The sequence below is a fragment of the Parus major genome, chromosome 2, assembly GCF_001522545.3.
Source record: "Parus major isolate Abel chromosome 2, Parus_major1.1, whole genome shotgun sequence".
In the NCBI taxonomy this organism is placed as follows: domain Eukaryota; kingdom Metazoa; phylum Chordata; class Aves; order Passeriformes; family Paridae; genus Parus; species Parus major.
In genome coordinates, this window is record NC_031769.1 from 91,657,841 (window position 1) to 91,679,834 (window position 21,994).

A 21,994-nucleotide genomic window follows, 5' to 3' on the forward strand; every position below is an offset into this window, starting at 1 on the left:
TAATAAGGAAAACTGCATCTGCGTGCTGCTGGAAGCCTAATTATGCATCTTCTACACATTTATCACAGCAAGAACCTTATCTCTAGGTTACAGTCAAGAAATAAAATTAAAAGGTTTAGTGACTTCTGGACTGGCAATATTCAAATGATAACCCCATGTGGCATTTGCAGCCTCACCAAGGGGCTCTTTGGGAAGTGGCATACTCCAGCCTGCCCTCCTTCCCAGGAGTGCCTCAAGACCAGGCAGGTCTTGAGTGAACTTCCCAGCAGCTATCCTGGCCATGAGTGTGAGCAGTCAGTCAAGCAAGCCTAAATTGCTACTGCTTTTTCTACCCGTGTCTTGTTTAAAATATTTTTCTTTAAAAGGGATACTGGAAGCTTCTTGACCCAGCTGACACCAGTTACTCACACTTAAGTGAGTTAGTTAAACATTCACATTGGCATTAAGGCAATAATAACATTATAATCTTCTTATTTATCAGTATAACTTATTCAAAGTAAGCAAATAATTCTTTCCAAGGTGTGTATTACAGTCACTTACATACAAGGTGTGTTAAATGACACCAGACAGCTTGTATGAACCAGAGAAAGGAGCTGTCTGGAAGCCACAATGAGCCTGAGCAGAATAACCAGGTTACACAGCACACCTACACTTATCAGCAAGGGTGGACTTGCTTCTGTTCAGGTGCTGGGGCAAACAGCCTGGCAAAGCCTCACAGGCATCTGCCTCGGTGAGGCTGCTTGGCGAGTTTTGACGTGTGTTCTGTTCATGAAGGCTACTTGGCTGAGAGGAACCTAAATAGTTCTGAATGCAAATGATCTCCTTTAAATACCATTCTCATTGTCCTTCCTTTAGAGCACTCAGATAACTGAAGCAGCACAGTAAGTCCACGATCCTGCCCAGAATAGCTGAAGTTAGGAAAGCAATGCTGGCTTCATTAACTTTCTCTGTGAGTTCATAGGTAAGCGAACAGCTTAGAACAGAGCCCAAGGAACTGGTGCTCTGCCCTACAGAAGTCCATATATTCTGGGAGCAAAGCTATGGCCAAGTATGGAAACCTTCTCTAACAGGTTTTCTTCTCATTGGGATGCCAACTTTTTGCTATGAACACCATACGTAACCTGGATAGCTAATCATGGCCTTGACTTCAGTTGTCAAAACTGGGATGTCAGGGTGAGGGACTTCCTGCAGGAGGCCTGGATACAGCCCTTCCCATGAAAGGCAAAAGCCAGGGATTTGACAGAACTTGAATTTCCCCACATGCTTTCACCCTTTCCTTTGTACATCTAAATGTGTTACTGATGGTAGGGCAGTTTGAGAGTGCAGCTTAACTGTGAAATGTGAATAACTGAAACCTAATACAATCCTGTCTTCTCAGCTGACACCACACAGCAGGAAAAGCACCTCATCTCTAAGAACATAGAAAATGTACATTCATGAATCCCCAAGTTAATTAAAAATAACAGAATGAAAATTAGCAAAAACTTTAGAACATTACCACAACATGGGATTTAGGATGAAGTACAAATATTATCAAGGAAGACAAGCTTACACTGTCTTAAAATCTGGCTTAGAACCAGTGACCGCAGTTATCTGTAAAAACAGTAATAGATATTAACATCTGTCACTTTTTCCTCCTCTGCGCTTTCTGCTCAATGCAGTTTTTTTTAAGAGATGATACAAATTTTGTTAACTAAACTTTGGTGCTATAGAGCCATTCACCTGCCATGGTGTACCTTAACCCAGGGCACCCTTTGGGGACCATTTTGAAGTAGAACAAATTTGCCTGCCCAGCTCTCTCCTTCCCCTATATGGCTTCTGTAGGAAGTGGAGTGTCACAGCTGTTTTCCAGGCATCTTTCTACAGGGAATTAACTTCAAAGCTCCATGGTTGGTGAGGAGTTCCCTCCACTATTACTCCATAAGGATTAATAATAGTCAAAGGGTATTTAAACTCCGTGTTAAATTCCTAGCCTTTGGAAACCTCTTATCACAGAGAGATCCCAGATAAAGTGGAAGAGATTTAATATTTTGGTTTTTGTGCTCTGCACTGGGCATGTCTTTATATTAGAGGAAGATCTTCACAGTGCAAACTGAAGGAAGCAGGCCAGCTTGCCTCCCTATCACCAGTAACAGACATTAGACTAGTCCATGGATGATGTGGAAATTATGCCCACCTATGTCCTTGAGAATTTCTCTTACCAACTCAGGAATAGCAGTCTTCCATAATACTGTGGGAAAGGACCTCCGTGCATTAACATGTTTGGTAGCATGAAGAAGAGCAGCATAGGAGTATAAAAAGGCATTTGCTCTGAGGACAAGAATGCTCTGTGCAGAGAGGGACAGAGGACACTTCCTCTGGCCTAATGAATAATATTTTATGAAGAGCAGTTACATCATAACAGATGGAATTTCTGGTGCTGTGGCTGATGCTGTTGCTGAGAGCTTACACAGCTTAAGCACATCAGTCTGGGTCCATCTTCTCTCCCCAGCAGACAGGGCTCTCTGCACTGCTTTAGTTGTGCCCTTGAAACAGGTTTACTCTACCTTTCTGGTAGTAGCTCTGGTCAGGCTAAGGTTGAATTTTTAAAGTATATATGGCTGAAGGGAATTTCTACCTCCTCACAGCTGCATGTGATTTTCCCTACCCTGTGGTCAGCTAGATGCTGGCAGTACCTACCACAGTCATCATCAGCCTTCAACAAAGTGTCTGAACGTCTCATAGGAAGAGGTTAAGAGAATTAGAGTCCTCCCAGCCACGCATCTATTTCTGTGCACGCACAGTGCCTGGCACAGCAGCCACCCTGATCTAATTTGGCCTCCCTGTGGCAGTACCTTTTAAATGTCATTGTTGATGTTTAATGAACAAATAATCCCAGGCAAAATAGGACAGTAGATTTCATAAGGTAATGGAAAACTTTAAGGGAACAAGACTGACATGAGTGATGCTTCAGGGCAGAGGGTACTGGGACCTGCTGGGACCCCATTTGTCTGGTTTGCTTCTGCTCAGGTGGGTTTGAACAACTGCCCAATCTCAAGATGATATGTCTTTTTATGAACTTCATTTGAAATGAAGGACTCAGAAGAGAAAGAGATCCTGCTGCTGAAAGGAAAGGGTTACCAACTCTGTAAATGGCCAGCAGTACAGCAGCCTGAGTGAGGACTACTCCAGCCCCAAAATGAGCTTCTGTCTATCCCAGTGGTGGTAGGATACTTTCTTTACTTAAAAATTTGAGTGGTGCTTCCTGTGATGAGAAAACATATCTAGACAGAAACAGATTAAAATATTTTTCCTATTTTGCACTGTACACTGCAATGATTATATGAAGATGTACAGAAGATAAATTTGAATAACTAGTCTCCTAGGACCATGATACTGTGTTATCCAAATCCTGTCTTTAATCCACCCTGCAACTGCACAGGAACAATTCCAATCAGACTAAAGGCACTGAAAGGATGCTATTCATCTATATGTCATCACCTAGTCTTTCTATATTTTGCAGCTATTTAATGCTTTGCACACTTTCTTTCAAGATTCTGGATGTGCTTATCCCTCTCCAGGCAGCTTTCCAGCCACTCTTTCCCAAGCCTGTAGCATTGCATGGAGTTGTTGTAACCCAAGTGCAGGATTTGTGTGTGTCTCGGTGGTGCAGACCACTTCTGCTTGGATTGTAGATGCTTCATTTTGCTCCCCATCTTTGTCTTCCATCTCAGGGAGCTGTGTACCCTTAGGAAAACTGGTCTTACTATCAAACACTGAGCTAAAGGAGGCATTAAGTTCCTCTGGAGTTAAATTCAGTTTGCAGTCAGTCACAAGAGGTGTCCCCTAGGGCTTTGCACTGGGGTCAGTCCTGTATAACATCTTTACTGATGACTTGACAAGGAGATCGAGTGTACCCGCAGTCATTTTGCAGATGACACCGAGTTGTGTGGGAGTGTTGATCTGCTGAAGGGCAGGAAGGCTCTGCAGAGGGGTCTGGACAGGCTGGATCAATTGGCTGAGGCCAAATGTATGACACTGTGTGCCAGATCCTGCATTTGGGTCACAACAACCCTAGGCAGCACTACAGGCTAGGGGCAGAGTGGCTGGAAAGCTGCTGGTGGAAAACAATCTGGTAATGCTCATCCACAGCAGCTGAACAAGAGCCAGTGTGTGCCCAGGTGGCCAAGAAGGCCAATGGCATCCTGGACTGTATCAGCAGGAGTGGGGCAAGCAGGACAAGAGGACGGATCATCCCTCTGTACTCGGCACTGGTGCGGCCTCACCTCAATCTTGTGTTCAGTTTTTGGCCCCTAACAAGAAAAATGACATTGAGGTGCTGGAGTGTGTCCAGTGAAGTGCAACAGAGCTGCTGAAGGATCACAAGTCTTCTGAAGAACAGCTAAGGAGCTGGGGGTGTTTATCCTGAAACAAAGGAGGCTAAGGAGCGGTACATTTTTGCTTTCCATAACTATCTTAAGGGAGACTTCAGCAGGTGGAGTTTCAGCAGGTTTCAGCAGATAGGGGTTAGTCTCTTCTCCCAGGTAACAAGTGCCAGAATGAGACGAAATGGCCTCAAGTTGAACCAGGGGAACTTTAGATATTAGATTAGATATTAGGAAAAATTTCTTCACTGGAACGATGGTCAGCCATTTGAACAGTCTGCCCAGGGAAGTGGTAGAGTGACTATCTCTATTATTTAAAACTTGTATTTAATTATATTTAAATTATTTAAATAAAGGTATTTAAAAGATGTGTAGATGTGGCACTTGAGGACATGGTTTAGTGGTGGATTTAGCAGTGCTGGGTTAATGGTTTGGCTCAATGATCTTAAAGGTCTTTTCCAACCTTAAAGAGTCTATGACTCCATGTCATAATGTGGAATGCTATGTTGAAATTTTTTTGCAAGGCCTTTTGCAAACTTCTCCTCTACCAGCTCACCTTTGTGAGTCATGATACCCAGCAGCTGAGGGGCACATAGTATTTGCAAGTGCTTAGTACAGAATTTCCTCTGAACCATGAAGCTCAAAACATATTTTGTGATCTGTTTTCTTTTTCTTCTGGCCACACCCTACGAACAGTCACTAAACAAGGCTTTAAGAACTCAGGGCAGGGACGTTTTTCCTCAGATGTATTTATTCAGAAGCTGGCACAACAAGGTTTTCAAGTGTAATTTAATAATTGCTTGTTACTAATAATTACCACCTTTGCAGTAATCATTACGTAGGATAACTTTTAGCAGTTGGTTAGTCCAAAAGGTGCTGTTAATGCCAGGCACTCTGTTTACTCAGGGACTCTACCTAGCAGGGAAGAGCCCTGTGGAGCTCCCTGGCCACGTGGCTGGCAGATGCATGCTGGCTAGTCCTGCAGCTGGGGAGAAGCTATGTCAAAGCCTTCTTTCCCTGCCAACAGCAGAAATTGGCTGCTGGAGCAGGCTGGACCAGACTCAGTGGCAGCCAGCTATTCCCAGCTTTCCAGTGGCTCCACAGTTCCAAACCATTGAAATTAAATGTCAGTCTGAGTTGCTTACACCAGAAATGTTAAATTACAGTGTAAAGCAAACCTCCAGAAGACTTGAATTGCTTGGAGGGTAATTTTACTGTCTCTGGCATCCCATGCATGCTTCCATCATGGTTTTCCTAATAAGACATCCCTGTTGTTTTTTGTTTGATTGCAACATGCAACCTCCAAATAAAATAAATATGTACATGCTTAGTTCCTATACAGGAATTCGGGCATTTAACCTGTCCACGTTTGTTAATATATTTGCATATACATGGCCACTACGTATAGCTATGTGTGCCTGATATATGTAGCCCTCAGAAATTTGGGATTGTCTAATTCAAGTTACAACTGCATTTCGGATTCCTGCCTGTGAAGCCCTGTTGCACACCAAAGCTGTTACCAACACTAATGTCTCCTTGGTACACAGGGTGTCAAGTCAGAGGCAAGATGCTCTCACCCCAAACTGTACCTGCTGGAAAGTCTTCCTGAGCCAGGCAAGGCTGGCAAACCTGCAGGTTGTGGCTATGTCCTCACATGAATGTGAGCAGAAATATTGATTTGTTTAAGCAAAACAGACTAAATAAGATAGATAAGAAACCATGAAAAATTCTGGAGTGCATGATTTATTTTGACACCACAGTTGAAGTAAAGCACATCTCGACTTCTCCACATTTGCTCCTAGACTATCAATTAGGAGTTCATCTACAATGATGCTTAAGTGTCTTCTGTAAAATATTTACTGCGAGTTCTATCACTTATGAGTGTCTGGAAGGTATTAAAGTGGCATTTGTAGCATTGAGTGAACATTCCAGCCCCAGTACAGAAAAGAGCTTAAGGCTTGTGCCACAGACTGTGCTGTGATCTCTGGCCAGCCTGATAAAAGATTTTTAATTTGCGTTGTGCCAAAGAGTTGCTGAGCAGCCTCTGAGCTGAGGATGCAGTTCTAAGTCTACTGTTGTGCTCCATTGATTCCCATCACACACAACCCCTTTGAGTGCCCATGCACCTCCCTTCTCTGTCAGGCAAGCAGTGTTTGGGAGTGCTCTGGGCAAGAGCTTTGTGGGGAGCAGGACTAGCAGGTTAAAACAGTAAGCCTTGATAATTCCTCTCAAGCTTTCTGCTGGTTTAACACTGGCTCCCAGTGTTCATGCAAAGTGGGACAGGAGCAATGAACGCCTCCTGATCGAGACCAAATTCTTCACCTGCTGTAATTACCTGAACTAATCTCCTGGTTTTCACTGCTCCTTTTTCTCCATTTATGAATAAAACAGACCCTTGTTATAGCTGCTAGGCATAGCTGCCATAAACACAGTTTTGTTATCCTTCAGAACAATTTACAAATAGGAAACAAAGCAACTATTCTCACATGAGAAAAGCACAGGAAAAAAAAAAAAAAGAAGGGGATGAGAAAGGATGCTCTGTGTCCTCAGAAATTAGGCTGAAAATAGAATACAGGGTTTCCCTCCCTGGTGGGAGACTGACATATTAGACTGACATAAGGGAAGAGCCAGACTTTGTAGAGGCTGGGCCTGTGAGATTTCAGCTTTGTGCTAACTCTAGGTCTGACTGGGAGGTATTTGGCCAGGTGCTATGGGCTGGAGGTACAAGTGTCAACTGATATTGCAGTCAAAATCATACAAGCATCACCCGTGGACAGAAACCTTCCTAGACTAGTATTAGCAAACAAGTGCACAGTGCCTGTGAAATAAAGGTTAAGAGAAGCTTAAGCTGATACTTAGAAGATGCTATGGGCCATATCCTTCTTGGAAAGAGCTGCACTCAGACAGATACCTCAGAAACTCTGCTTTTCTTTATTCAAAGCAAAACCCAGAAAAAAAATCCTTGGATAATTATGGAAAGCTCTATGAGCCCCACAGGCTGAAAGTCTGACTGCAGTTAAATATACTGCATTTAACCCTAATTTGAGTTCATAAAGGGATGCCTATGTAGCCCACTGCAGGTATTGCAATAAATAGAAAATGTCCTAGAGTTTGCACATGCCAGCTTGGGTGCTGCATGCATGTGTTCTGCAGGTGGCATTTTCAGCCCATCTTCCTCTGTGTTGTTCTGTGTGTTCATTTTGGCAAAATGTCTAATTTTTGCATGAAATGGCCATTTCCTTTAAGCCATGAGGCAACTGAATCTAATTTTCTAATCTGTAGTTTCAGATGCTTGTTTGCATAAGTCATATCTGTGGGCCAGGGGGCTCAACCACGCAAGCACAGACTGCTGCACATCCAGACTGTGGGATTTGAGAAGCATCAGCAAAACAACAAACCTCACAAAAAGGCTTCAGAAAATAGCATGACCTTTAATTGGCAATATTACTAATAGAAAAAATAAAGGGAAGGAAATGGGAGTCATTTAATTCAAGTGGATTTTCAATTATAATGTAGTTCATTGAAAGTTAATTTCATTTAATGTTAATTTTAATTAGCTACATCTGTTGCAGATATCCATAGGATTGATTTAACCTGTGAACTGGGGCTGCTTTTCCTTGCAGTCCTTTACATCAGTTATAAAATCCTTGCATACTGTAATGCTACACACATAGTTGCTTCCTTTGGAGCAGGGAGAGGATGAACTATGCAAATTGGACACCGGCCATGTTGCTTAATGTACAGCAAAAAAGACCCATAGATTCTGTGATGACAAGAAAACAGCTCTGACATAAAAAAAGAAAAAAATAAGCCTATCCAGAGCTATAATTTGTCTTAATATTAGCCCATGCAAAATTTTCTGTAGAAATGTGAAAGCCAGAAGTACTGGCTGAATGATCATGGACCACCGATCTCTGCTTTTTCCTTCTTTGTATGCCTGAGACTAACTGAAGTCTGCCTTTCACATTGGTTTGTGGTAAGTGAATTTTGAGACTGTGAAGTAGTCCCAACTAGAAAATTACACTGAGAACTCAAAAAAAGGGAGACTATAATGATTTTTTGAATCCAGCTAGATTTTTCAAAGCTGATGTTCTGCATTGTGATGATTTTATATGGATGTAGTATTGCAATTTATATGAATGTTAGAAAAACAGATTCGCATGCAGTGAGTACCAGTAACACAACTCTCAAGTGGAATGTGCAGCAATTTAATTTAATGAATCACTAATTTCCTGCTCTTTCAAAGAACTCCCTTTACTGCAATATGACTCACATAAAAAGTAGACACATGCCTGCTTATTTAGTGGTGTGACCTAAAAGTCTCTAATAGGACTATTAAATAAACAAGAACAAATATCTGATGCATTTGTCCCAGTGATGGGCTTTGTAATCTCCACACCAAGTGCTGCATTTTGTATTCACTCATTTTTCAAAGCAGGGTACCTATGGCAGACTAACATGGCCATTAAAGGGAAGGTTTTGACATTTAAGAGATTTCCATTTCTTCCTACACTGAAATCTAAGCCTGACAGACTCATGGACTAAATTAATTCCTTAAGCCCTTGGCCCAGTGATAAAACTTACCTGAAGCAGAAAATGGAAATGTATAGTGTGCTTTACAGAGCTGATCAAAGATCCCCCAGAAAGTGCTGAAGCAATCAGAAATGAATGATCTGCTCCCATGGACAGGAAAAGTGGATGTTTTAATTGCATCAATAATTCACCAATTATTTGTGAGGAGCCTTTTATGTCTGGGTGGTTCAGGAGCCTATCTATGCATGTTAAAATCAGCTGAGTTTCCTATGATTCTTCTGTGAACACCAAGTTAGCTGTGCTGATGGTTCAAATATGAGATGGAAGAGCCTTTCAAAATCTGGGGCTGGCACCTACCATGTGACTCCTTCCCTACTGAAACTCAAAAGAAACTAACAGTGTGGTAGGAAATTGATCCTTACTGAAATGGTCTTTTAAAAAAGGAAAGCCAGGCAATCTCCTGAAGGAGATGATGTACATATATGTACTATATTTAACTTACTAATACATTATTATGCAGCAGAAGATAACACACAGAGAAGATGCTAACACAAACCTTTTTCTTTTTTTTATTATTCTTCCACTAAGGTAAGAAACATCTTTGTCACTGACTAATCCATCAGCCTTTTCAGATCCATTTCTACTCAAACATGACGTGGTTTTTTGGACCTGTGTTTTTGTTAAAGCATTCATTGCTGATGAGGAAAAGCAGTGCTCACCAAGGTAACAGGAAGGGAGCTTGTCTCTCCTTAGTGCTTCTCCACCTTGTGGGGACCCCTGTGTAACTCCTGTGCTGCTGGATGCCTTTAAATGGCTCAGGAGGGGAGTTCATTGTCCAGGCTACTGCATTTGTAGCGTCCCTTATAGACTGGAGGCTGAATTTCTTCCTAGTTAACATGAATGGGCTTGGATGTGTTGACATGAGGACAGGATTTGACCTGGGAAATGTCCAAGTATGCTACCTAAAAGGTGAATGTTGGCATTGGTCAATCAGTTTGATGACACTGATGGCCATAAGTGAAACTGAGATATTTATGTGACATCTGGGAAGAGTCCCTTCTTGGTGGCTGCTGTGCCTGGCAGGGACCATTTCATATGGAGCTGATTCCTGCAGCACATCCTGCCTTGTGAAACAGCCTGGACAGAGCCAGTATCTCCAGAAAAAGCAAGATGTCAGAGCTGTTACCACACATAACCCATGTCTGAACCCCAAATCCCCCCGAAATGCAGCTGCCACGCAGTGATTTAAGACTCCTTAAGCAGAACAGGAAGAGATCAGAAGAACAAGGAAAGCCTATTTACAAAGCTAAAGAAAGACGGGCAGAAAAAGCAACAGCTGAGCAGCACCTGGGGGCACTGCCAGGCATAGGCACAGGACAAGTAAAGTGATAAAATGTCCAAAGAGCAGAGGAGCTCTGAACCTCTGCAAACACTTTAAGGCTTGTCATCCCTGCCAGGTGCCCCTGATCCAGGGATGTCTTTCCAATACAGTGGGATCCAGGAAAAGGGGCTACATATAACAGTGCTGCCTCAGCGCTGCCTATTGTCACTAAAACTTTGCCACAAAGTTATGAGACTGTCTCAGTTTCTGCTTCCTTCCCAAATTTATCACTTTGGGAAAATTACTGATATTGTCCTATGCCGAAGTGATGCATGTTTCTGTTTGTTTGCTATGGCATTAGAGCTGAATTGTAATGGAGATTTTTTGATGAAAAGCTGCAGTAGGACTTCATGATCTGAAAGGTCTTTTCCAACCTAATTATTGTATGATGAAATGGCAAAAATTGGCATCAACAAATAGATTTCTTGTGAATTAACTTTTTGCTGCTTTTTTAATGAAAAAAATGAATTGCACAGAAAAGCTTGAAGTTCAAGAATGGATAAATAGCCCACTGATGTGAACTGTCTCCTCCATTTGAAGGATTTTGGTGTTGGGCCATCAGTTGTGTACTACTGGTGCTCCTCTGTAAGTTACTGGATATAAGGAAATGTATTAGGGGAAAGCTGTGTGACACATGCCAGGGACTTTTGGCTCCTCAGCCACATGCTCCAACAGGGGCCACAGCATCTTCCCAGGCAGTCTCTGGGGACTGTACTTTGGGATGAGGCATTTTGCATCTTCCTTTCCAAATACCCTCCAGCTGAAAGGCAATGCCTTCCCTACTCTTGGAGCATTTTCCCTGCATTGCTTTCAAATGCCAGAGGTACACAGAATTTCTTCAGCTTGTATGCTGCAGCTCCTCACACATAGCTTTTGGGGATCTCATGTGGTCAGGAGCAGCCTCAGCAATGTGGTTCCCTATGACTGAGTCCAAGCAATGTCCACTCCTGCTTCCAAGCCCGAGCATGATCAGGAAGATTTTTAAAAACTAGGAATGTGGTCAACAGAATAAATACTTAATCTTGCAGTAGAGGACACCCCCAGCACCAGCAACCTCAAAGGCAGTGAAAAGAAGTTGTGGGGAGCATCTCAGGCATCTGTCAGGATTGTGCTTGATGCCATCCCTCACACCCTTCTCTGTGTGGACTGAAAAGCCATACAGCTCCCTGCTTCATTGAGCTCGAGCTTTGATGGGAGCCTGGTGAGATTTTAACCAACACCTCAGGACATCTCCTCAGTACAGGGAAAGAAGTGCACTTCTTGACAGAGGTGCCTAAAGGTGTGAATTCAGGCAAGGATGCATGTTTGGTGATAGCATGGCATATCCCTCTGCCTTGAACTGGCATACTCTCACCTTTCTTTTCTCTTTCTACCTACCTGATTGGATTTCTCTGTCTCCCAGAGCAATGAACCAAGGAAGAGCAAAGCTTGTGGATGTGGCAGTCAAGAGGTTTCAGAAAAAGAAGACAGGATAGAAAGTGTTCCTTTAAAAGGGAAAAACAAGGCAAAGATGCAGGGGGGCAATGAGAGAAGGAAAAAGTAGAGATTTTACAGTTTTAAAGCCAGCTGCTCAGCCTGGTGTAGCATGACTCATAAACACTGCATGCCCAGTGTTGGCAATAGCACTTCAGGATCCTCTCAGCCCGAGTGGAAAAGTGGTAAATATGGGCAAACATATACCAATTTCATAGTCAGAGAGTCAGAAGGCAGAATATTCATGATAATTTATTAGAACCTAAAAATAACACTGATGAGACCCTTTTAACATCAGTCAATTTCTAGTTCTTAAAAACTAAAACACAGCTTTCTGAATATCGTTACTGGCAAGCCCAAAGAATCTTCCATTATTTAGACATGAAAAGAAATCCTTACTCCCTTCAATCAGAAGCCTGGCAAGTGGCAGGGAAGAGTCTTTTTTATATTGCTGGGGACACGATGCTGAAGCTTGTGGGTGTCTCTCTACATGGGGAACAATCATGGTGGCCATTAAAGGCAGTCGTGCAAAGGTCAGCCATTATGTGGCTTTGGAAGCCAATTCCCCTGAGCCTTCAGAACCACCAGAACCCACATTTGATGCATCTACCATCATATCATCATAATATGCATCATTTGATGCATATCTCATCATTTGATGAGGCTACCCCAAGATTAACCCATACCCTGCGGAATTGTCTTACACTGATAAAAATCCCTGCGCATTTGGCCCCCTCGGCATGGAATTCCTACATTGTGAACAAGTGTCAGGCTCACTCCTTGCCCAGAATGATGACATTGCAACCCAGTGCTGGCAGAAGTGTAAGGAAGCTGCGATGAAGGAGGGCGATGTGGCGGTTGTCACTGCCTGTCCAGTTATATATGTGCGAACCAACAGCCGGTGTACAGAGAATTAGATTATAAAGCAATTAAAGAACTGAGGATGCTAGTAAAAGAAAGCAGCATATCCTCCCAGCATGCCCTAAGCTACCTGGAGTCTCTCAGTACAGCCTATGTCCTCATGCCTCACGACCGGAATAGTGTAAGGAAAATGATGTTAACTGAGATGCAGTTTGCTACTTTTTATATAAATATGTCCCCTGCCGCTCTGTTGCCACTGTCCGCGGCAGCCAGGGAGGCAGGGAAGATATTATGTAGCATGGACCAGAGGGCTAAAAAGGAGGATCACTCTTTTGCTGAGATGGGGTTCCATGGAGAAAGAGAGAGAGCACAGATAAGTGCCTCTTTTTGAAGGCAGGGGAAGGAGGGATGGTTAGGGTCTTACATCCAATAGGGAGAGCTGGGGAGGAAGGAGAAGAAGCTTACATGCTATATTTCAGGGGTACATTCTCAGGTCATACCATTTTTCTAAATGCATTACAACAACAGTTTGCAATGTGGTTTACAGAATTGTGTACAACACAGGCAGAAATGCTGTGAGACAGAAACCCACCAATTGTCGCGCAGCTAACCAGAGAGGGTCCGTATGCAGTCCTTACAGCAAGCATACTATCCACATGAGGTACATGGTATCATCACTTGCCTAGCCCTGCCGGCCCTGTAGCAACTCTCAGGGATGGGTATTGATTCTAACATGTCTTTCACTAAGACTTTACAGGGTCCAGCAGAGTCATCTGTACAGTTTCTGGACAGACTGAACCCACGCTCTCCCAGCAAGTCGATAATGATGACGCCAAAGCAATCCTGTTGCGGCAGCTTGTTTTCACAAATGTGAAGATTGTAGAAAAGCATTGCTCATTGTTCGTAACCCACATGCCTGTGACACAGCAGATATGGTTAGAGCATGCCAAAATGTGGGAACTACCACTTACAATCCTAACTCTCTGGCAGCAGCTTTGGCCGCGCACTTCTGGGTTTCAGACACGTGGGTGGGGGTTGTTTTAAATGCGGTTCAATGGGTCATTTTAAAAAGGACTGCCCTAAAACAAAGGGACGGGATAAAAATACCACCTAGAGATTGTCCCCAATGTGGAAGAGGGAAGCATTGAGCTGCTGACTGCCGCTCCTGGTACCCTGTAAAAGGGAAGGCTACACAGCTGGGAAACTTCCGGCAGGGGGCAGGTGAAAAAAATAAAAAAAAAAGAGAAGCAAAAGAGAGTAAAATAAAAAGTGAGGCACAACATTTGGCAAGTGAGCTCTTGCCTGCAACCACAGGCAGTGCGGGGCTGGACCTTGCCTCTGGAGAATCAATTACTCTTATGACATCTTCATTGCACTTAGTTCCTACTGGAGTGTGGAGACCCCTTTGTAATAACATCCATGCTTTGCTAATAGAGCATTTCTCTGCTACTAATTTGGGACTTTTTGTGCTACCTGGAGCTATTGATTTGGATTTTATTTGGCAAAATACAAATTATGCTATGGACTCGTGTGCCACCCTGCTTTATACCTGCAGGTCAACTGCAGCTGTATAGTACAGTTTATTCCCTTTTCCAACAAAACCCCTAGTGGCAAGGGTAAACGTGGCACAAATAACTTCAGTAGCATGGTCAGCCACAGGTTTTCTGAACAAGCTCTATTACAACAGCTCAGCCAAGCTTAACATGAAGCATAGATGGAAAAAAATTTAAAGTGCTTGTTGGTACTGGAGCTGATGTCTCTATAATGAAAAGCAATGAACGGTCAAGTAACTGGCCCACAATCAGCCCCACATGAACCCAATTGGAGTGGGAGGAATGCAACACCCTAGACAGAGTGCTCACCTTCGGCTTGTCCTTGGCTCTGATGGGCAAACTGCCTGGAGTGCCCCACTCATTGCCTCTATACCATGCACATTATGGGGATGAGATGTTCTGGGACAATTTGGAACAACCATACAAATAGACTCAACCTCACCGGAAAACATTTTTCATAGGGTCCATTGATCAGCCATTCCAAAATCAAATACTGGACAAATGTAAACTCACATGGTGGACTGAAGACCCTGTGTAGGTCAACCAATGGCCCCTATGAAAGGAATGGCTACTAAATTTAAAGCAGGTTGTGAAAGAGCAATTGTCCTTAGGCCATATCTGTCCATCTTCTAGCCCCTGAAACACTCCTATATTCTGTATAAATAAGCAAAATGGCAAGTGGTGATTATTGCAGGAATTATGAGCAGTAAATGCAGTTATTGAACCTATGGGTGCTCTGCAATCTGGGCTTCCATCACCCACAATGATTCCCCTCATAAAATGGCCCTTAGTCATTTTAGATTTAAATGACTGTTTTTTCACCATCCCTTTACACCTTAGAGTGAGTTCGTATCTTCTTGCAGCAATGGGGTGTGTCCCACAAAATGGGCACTTCCCACTCTCCCACAGGACAAGCTATTGTCAAGTGTGCCATAGAACCTAAAAACCATGCTTGAAAAACAAAAAGAGGGGGAGTTGTGGTGCCCTCATAACAGACTAGCTAAAGCTTTACATGTCCTCAATTTTTTAAATCAGGATGAGATGGGACAAACTGCATGTGAGAGACAGCATTCCTTCAACACAAAGGCCCATCTAAGACCTCAAGTAATGGCACAGGACTTACTAACTGGACAATGGAAAGGACCCCTGGACTTATTAATATGGGGGAGAGGCCATGCCTGTGTCTCCACAGGTCACCATGTGGAGCAGGTTCCACCATGGTGTGTGCGACCTTTTGTCACACCCTTCTGATTTTGTGTGTATACACTTGCTATGTTATAAGCATATGTTACAGTTTTTGAAAAGCTGCTATGGCTATTATTGTTGTTATTATTAATGTCTTAGGAGTTGTTTTCATTTTTCCTGGTAGGTTTTCGTTGCATAATTAAAAAAAGGAGGGGGAGATGTGGGATATGAGGTTACAATTGTTTAAGTGGTTAAGGCTTATGCTCACCAGAAGGCCCTATGGGAAGGCACAGCTGCAGGCTGGACCGCTGGATGTGGCTGAGGGGTGAGAAGTAGTTATGAGTGAGGAGTCAGTTGACTGACAGCTGGGAGTGAGATTGTGATTGGCTGGAGGGAAACATGGAGCCATACAAGCAGGAAGTTGATTGGCTGGAGTAATATGGACAGTGTATGAGAGGGAATCTGATTGGATGGAGGAACACGTGGCCAGCAGTCCTGCAGCTGAGCCAGCCAATGGGTGCCCTCCTTCTGTTAAATTCTGTTAGGCCTAGGTTTGATTTCAGCTATGTTGGGTGGAGATTAAAGGTATAAAAGGAGCTGATTTCTGCAATAAAGGGATCTCCTTCAGATGCAGAAGGGGGTCCGTGTCGCTTTGTTCCCCATAGTTACAAGTCTCTAAATGCCATCCCATTATTGTCTCAATCGTTTAAGGTCCTTGTAATAGGCCACCTACGTTAGCATTTTGTGCCTTATGATAAAAGTATAGTTGGGAAGTATCTATTGATTTGTTTATAATCTCCTACACAGCCTAAACCTAAGCAGATCACTCTCAGCTTAATGACCAGATAATGTCCCAGACTCCTGTCCATGCTCCTATGCACATTTACTTACCAGGAAGACACAAACAATTGCCTTCAGTGATCTCATTAATTAGATTTTAGGCAAAAATCAAGTTACTGTGGTACCTTGGCAAGCTCTGCATATCATTGGAGCCATCACGTGTGTTCTCTCCTTGTAGGAGGAACTGAAAAAAGAATGGGTTGGCCTGAATTTGAAGTGTATTTGTGGGTTTCCCAATGGTCTGGTTAGCATGTCTGAAAAGGCACTGATCTTCCCCTAATCTACAGCAATTGGCTGTCCTTGCTCTGTCTCTCAGCTTAATTGAGGCTCATCTAAAAACAGAGATTCTATGTTCCTCCAGGCTCTGCCACCCAGCTGCCACCTGGATCCTCATCTAAAACCAAAATTTTTCCAGGCTTCTCATTGACCCTGGCAGAGAACACCCCAGCAGTCTCCTGGCTCCTAATTTTAATATGCTGGAGAAATTAACCCCTTTCCTAAGTATTAACAACAATAAATTAAAACTTCTTGGTCACACCATCAAAGTTAAGAGATGTATTGGCCAAAGTGACAGATGATAGCAATCTATTCCAACAGCTACCTAAACAAGACTGCTGAGCGCATCTCTATCCTCCTCTCTATGAGACATTGGGATTAATATTTTACATAAGACTTGGCAGGGAATCAAAAACTGAGAACGTGTTCTCCTTAACTCTAACAGCAGCTAGAAGCCCCTTGACAACTCTGTAACAGCCCTTTATCTATGTAAAGCATCCAACAGCCTCTCTCAGAACAAGAGGTGTTTCACTGAGATATCAACCTGAGCAGGCTTTCATGCTGCCACTTTGTACCACTGTCACTGTTTAATTTAGAAGCCTTCGTCTTTAAAAGTTTTAGGATATGTCTGGAAACAGAACCACAGCCATTTTTCCTGCCATCCTGAGCTGGTCCTGCTCCATTGGAGCAAAGGGGTATCAGCAGGCTGGCAGCAGCTGGGGGAAGAGGACTCAGCTTGTGGCTGCCCCATGTAGCTTCTGTTATTAAAGCCCATCTCCCACCTCACAGAGAGATGCAGGAAGGGTGATTTCTACACACCACCTCAGCAGTGACTCTTTTCTCTCTCTTTACATTCTAGTGTTGATTACAAAACAGAACCATGGAAGAGTTGGAACAAACATTACTGTGCAGGCATGCAGGCCACAGCTGGATTGAAAATTAATTTAGGGCTTAAATTCCCTGTATTTAGTCTGGAGATCCTTCCCTGGGCTTTGAATCCAGGGTCCAGTGCAGGAGGACCTCAAAGGGGTGACCAGGTTCAGAGTAAAGTGCAACCCATGCAATCCCTCACATGGCATGTAGGCACTGGAACCTTCAGCTCTCCTATAGTGAGAACATGATGGCTCTTATTGTGAATATATCCCTTGAAAGTACACTTCCAAACCAAAATGACTCCTTTTAAATATGTAGCTATGTGCTCTCATCATCCACAGCAGAAGCCCTCCCTTGGTAAGACTGAGCAGGTTGAAAACATTTCAGATTCACAGCAATGATGCTGGGGAGAACAGCCACCCCAACCCAGTTCTCTCTGAGCCTGGAGCAGACACCCATTCTCCAGACATGTTGCTTAATAATATTATCTCTCATGGGCTGTGGTGCCTCCCTAAAGTCCACTTGAATTAATTTTTTCCTGAACCAGCTCATCTAAAGAGATGCCAGGTGATGTCAGAGATGCAGCCTGAACATTTGTCCACACTGTGTGTGCTATTGCACCGAACATTTTTCTGGGCAGAGACATCCACTCTGGTTCTGTCATCATCTATGCAAGGTGTCCAGCACACCTACAGGGTGTATTTTCATGGGCTAGAGCAACTTTGAAGGAATAAATTGGAGTGCCTCAAGCCAGTGTAAAGGCTAAGCATATGGCAGGCAGCAAGCAGGATGCTTTACCATGGAACAAGTTTGTGAAAACCAGTGATTTCAAGCTAGGAAAGAGAGGGCAGGGAAATGTTTTTACCTCTGGGACCCAGCTGGAGCTCCCTGTAGATGTCTTTTGGCATTAACAAATACTTCCCTTCTTTTCTCTCACAGTGGTCATAATTGCATTCTTTACTCCCCCTTTTTCCCATGTGAAAATGTTCCTTAAAATGAGACTCAGTTCTCCATGGAAATACTGAAAATACAGGTGCCAGAAAATGAGATCTTTTCGTTAGCAGTCAGTGTAGCCTTCATACAAAATCGACTTTCATAGTTACTTTACCCCATGTAATTACACAGCAAAGCCCTGTTTAACATCTCACTACATAATGGAAACTTTCTTTTTCAAATCAGATTAATGTTAAGAGTTACTCAGACATTTCAAGAGATAATAGCTGTAATTAAGGTGCTTGTAGTGATGGGCTCCTATTGTAACGTGGCGGAAGATTCTCTGATAGTCTTGCTGACTGCATTAGTCACAATTGTTTTCATTAATATTGACACTACCCTCTTACCAGACAAACAGAAAAGGTGATTAATCAAAACACTGTGCTGGTTTCCTATGCTCTGAACCCCTCTTTTGGACTGGTGCTCAATTCTTAGCTTTCAGTTGGAATAAAGAGAAGGTTTTGTAAGATGTGCAGCTTCACACCTGTTATTTCAAGCAAAATTGTAAGAACTAAGAGAGAAAATTATTTTTTTAAATCTGAAAAAAAAGCACTGATGAAATGTAAATGCTACAATTCCTAATCATCTCATTTGTTTCCAGTTTGTGTGTCAGTGATGTGAGATTGCTGGAGTGTGTTCAGACTGGGGAATGAGGTGAGCATGTATATGTGGGTTCATTATCTTGAGGAAAAAATTGCACAGACCAAGGCACAAATGGCCCGTGAGTCATTTGGGGTTGTGAGGCTGACTCAGAAAAATGGGGGCCTCCAGTGACAAGTCACTGTGATGATGGTTTTGTGATGGCAAAGAATGTGTTGACTTTCAAAATGATGGAACAAAAGAGACCTTCATTTCCAGCAGAACCAATTAAGTTAAACAAAGGATGGATTTGACTTTAGAAGCCCTATAAATGTTAATTTTTCATGGGTATCAGTTCTACAGAGCCAGTTGAAGCTGTCAGAGTCAGCTTCTCCTGAATGAAGGTGTCATGTCAAGACATCCAGATAAAAGTTATGCCAAGTACCAAAAATGAGAGGTAGCATGCATGGGAGCAGGGAGCATGACAGGACTGCAGGGCATGATCTCATACAACTCACAGTGAAAAGAGAAGCAAAGGAACAGCTTTGTTCTGAGGAAATTCATACATTGATTTCCAGATCCAGCAGTTTGCCAGTTAAACAAGCAAAGGAAGAAAACCAACCATAAATATGCACATTTGGGAGCACCGTGCATATTAACCACTACACCTGTGGCTGCTAAATGTGCTTTGGAAATACATCTGTGAAATATGATGAGTCAGTTAAAAGTTTATTTCAGTAGATCTGAATACTATGAAGAGATAGAAAACTGTGAATCCCTTAAACCCCACTTTTCTAAAGAAAGACATGAAAATACTAAGGGAAAACTGTATTTGTAAAGATTTTTTTCACTTTCTGCTTTCAAATACGTGTCATCATGATGCAGCCTCCTAAAAAGTGAGCGATAACCATCAAAATTGTTGCTGTTTTCATATATCTAAATGCTAAACAAGTATTTTTGTGTAACCCTTCAAGTATGAAGTATTTTGTGTTTTGTACATAGGAATACGTAGAAGTACCCTTCAAATTTGCAAAATGGAAGACAGCTATACTTTATCAGATGCATTGCTCAGCTTTATATCCACAGGAACAGAAAAAGTTGGTATTACCAGAGTCTGAGACCAAAGGACCTGGTAGATTATTTATTACTGAAGTGAGAATAATAATTAAAAAACAAAACCAAAATAAAAAGCTCTGTAAGGAACAGGTCTTCTCTGCAAGAAGTCTCAAGATGCCTGTTTCCTGCTTTAATGTTGACTTTCAGAGGCTACAAGTTTATAAAACGGTGTCTCACTAGTGACTGACCTGCTGACCTTTGTAATGTGGGCTCAAATTCCTTTGCACCTGACATTTTGTTTTGCTTAGAAGGGATCTGCAGCTCACTGAGGCTGTAGTCCCACTGGGATATGGCTCTCCTTACAAGGCAGCATGCATGTCTGTTTTCCTGCTCCCTGGTTTCTGGCCAGGACACAACAAAAAAAACACAAACCCTTGTGGGAATGGAAAACTAGCTAACTAAAAAAATCATAAAACCTCATTCTCTAAGTTCCATATATAACCTTTTAATCCATGATTACAAATTACTTCTTGCTAATGTTTTGTAAAATGCTCTTTTAAACTCAGTTACTGGAGGTTATGCACTCATTTATTAAGAGCTGGTAAAACCAGTTGTGTGAAGCCTCTGTCAAAATCAGTACTTAAAAAAATAAATCCCAGACTTGTACAAAAGAGGCAAGACATCTCAAATTCAGTACTGCTCAGTGTCTGTTGAATAAAAGCTATCAGCTGTAGAGGATGTGAAAAGCATAAGGTTTCAATAAAGAGGAAGTGGCTTATAATTCCTGAAATGAGATAATAATTATAATAATTTATAATTCTCTTGAAATGAGAGCTGTGGTTGTATTAATTTAAAAGTTAATTTTCCCTTTAGGTTAAGAGTTTCTGTAGTTTTGGTGGGGCAGGACAGGATGTGCTTCAATTTATACTTCAATAAATAAGAAAAAATTCTACTGATATGAGTAGGATTAAACAGAGGGGAAGCAGAAAATAGACCTTCCATCACTGGGAAATACAAAGAGCAAAAAGACCCAGCATCTGTGTGTGGAAATAAATCAAAGGGGATGGTACAGAAATAGCTCCCATGTCCATAGGAATAAAAACTGTATTTTTAAGAAAATAATAATAACAATTAGAATGATATAAAGACTGAAAGAAGAGAGACAAACAGAGGAATATACTTAAAGGCATAACTCTTTATGCTGGTAAGTCACATCCTACATCCTATTTGAGGTACAATAAAACAACAGTTGTTGTACCCTGCTGAATTTGTTACAAGTTGTTCAAAGATGGTGATAAAGCATTTCTGATAAACAGCAGTGTGGGGGATTTCTCTGCTGGTGGTCCTGCACTCCTGACCACAGCTCTTTCCTTAGAGGGGAGAGCATCCATGGGTAAAACTGCACCCCTGCTGGCTTGAGGAGTTAAAGCTAAGGCCTGATTCCTTGTTTACCTTTTTTTTGAACCATTGTAAAGCTCTGTTATTGTGGTTGTGATTTGTGTTGCTGCCAGGGTGATAAAAAGCAGTTTCAGAATTTAAAGCCCTAGCTCCTGCTGGGGTTAAACAAGCACTTAGCATTGTTTGGTCTGTGAGATTATCATCAATGAAAATGAGTATAAATTGAGTATGTTCTTAAGAGCTTTATGCAATCCATGTTTACATCTCTATTCATGTTGACTGAAGGCAATTTCTGATTAATTTTTACAAAACTGAGTATAACAGGAATGTTTCATTTTGCTTCCTGGAAAACATAACCAGAAGGACCCTAGTAGTGTCAAGTGTGGGTCTGGCATGTATGAGACAGAAATTGTGAAATGTGAGGAATTTTTGCCATCAACCAGTCCCCCGCAATCTTCTCTTGGGAAATGAAGAAAGAATTATACGGGGATGACAGTGTAGGCATGACACTTTCTGAATATTCAGTCAAAGCCTTTGGAATAGGGAAATATGTGTCACAAATGATGCTGTTGCCATTGGGCTCTGGGACTATACTCATGGTCCAGGAGTGATAGGAAGCTTTAAGTTCA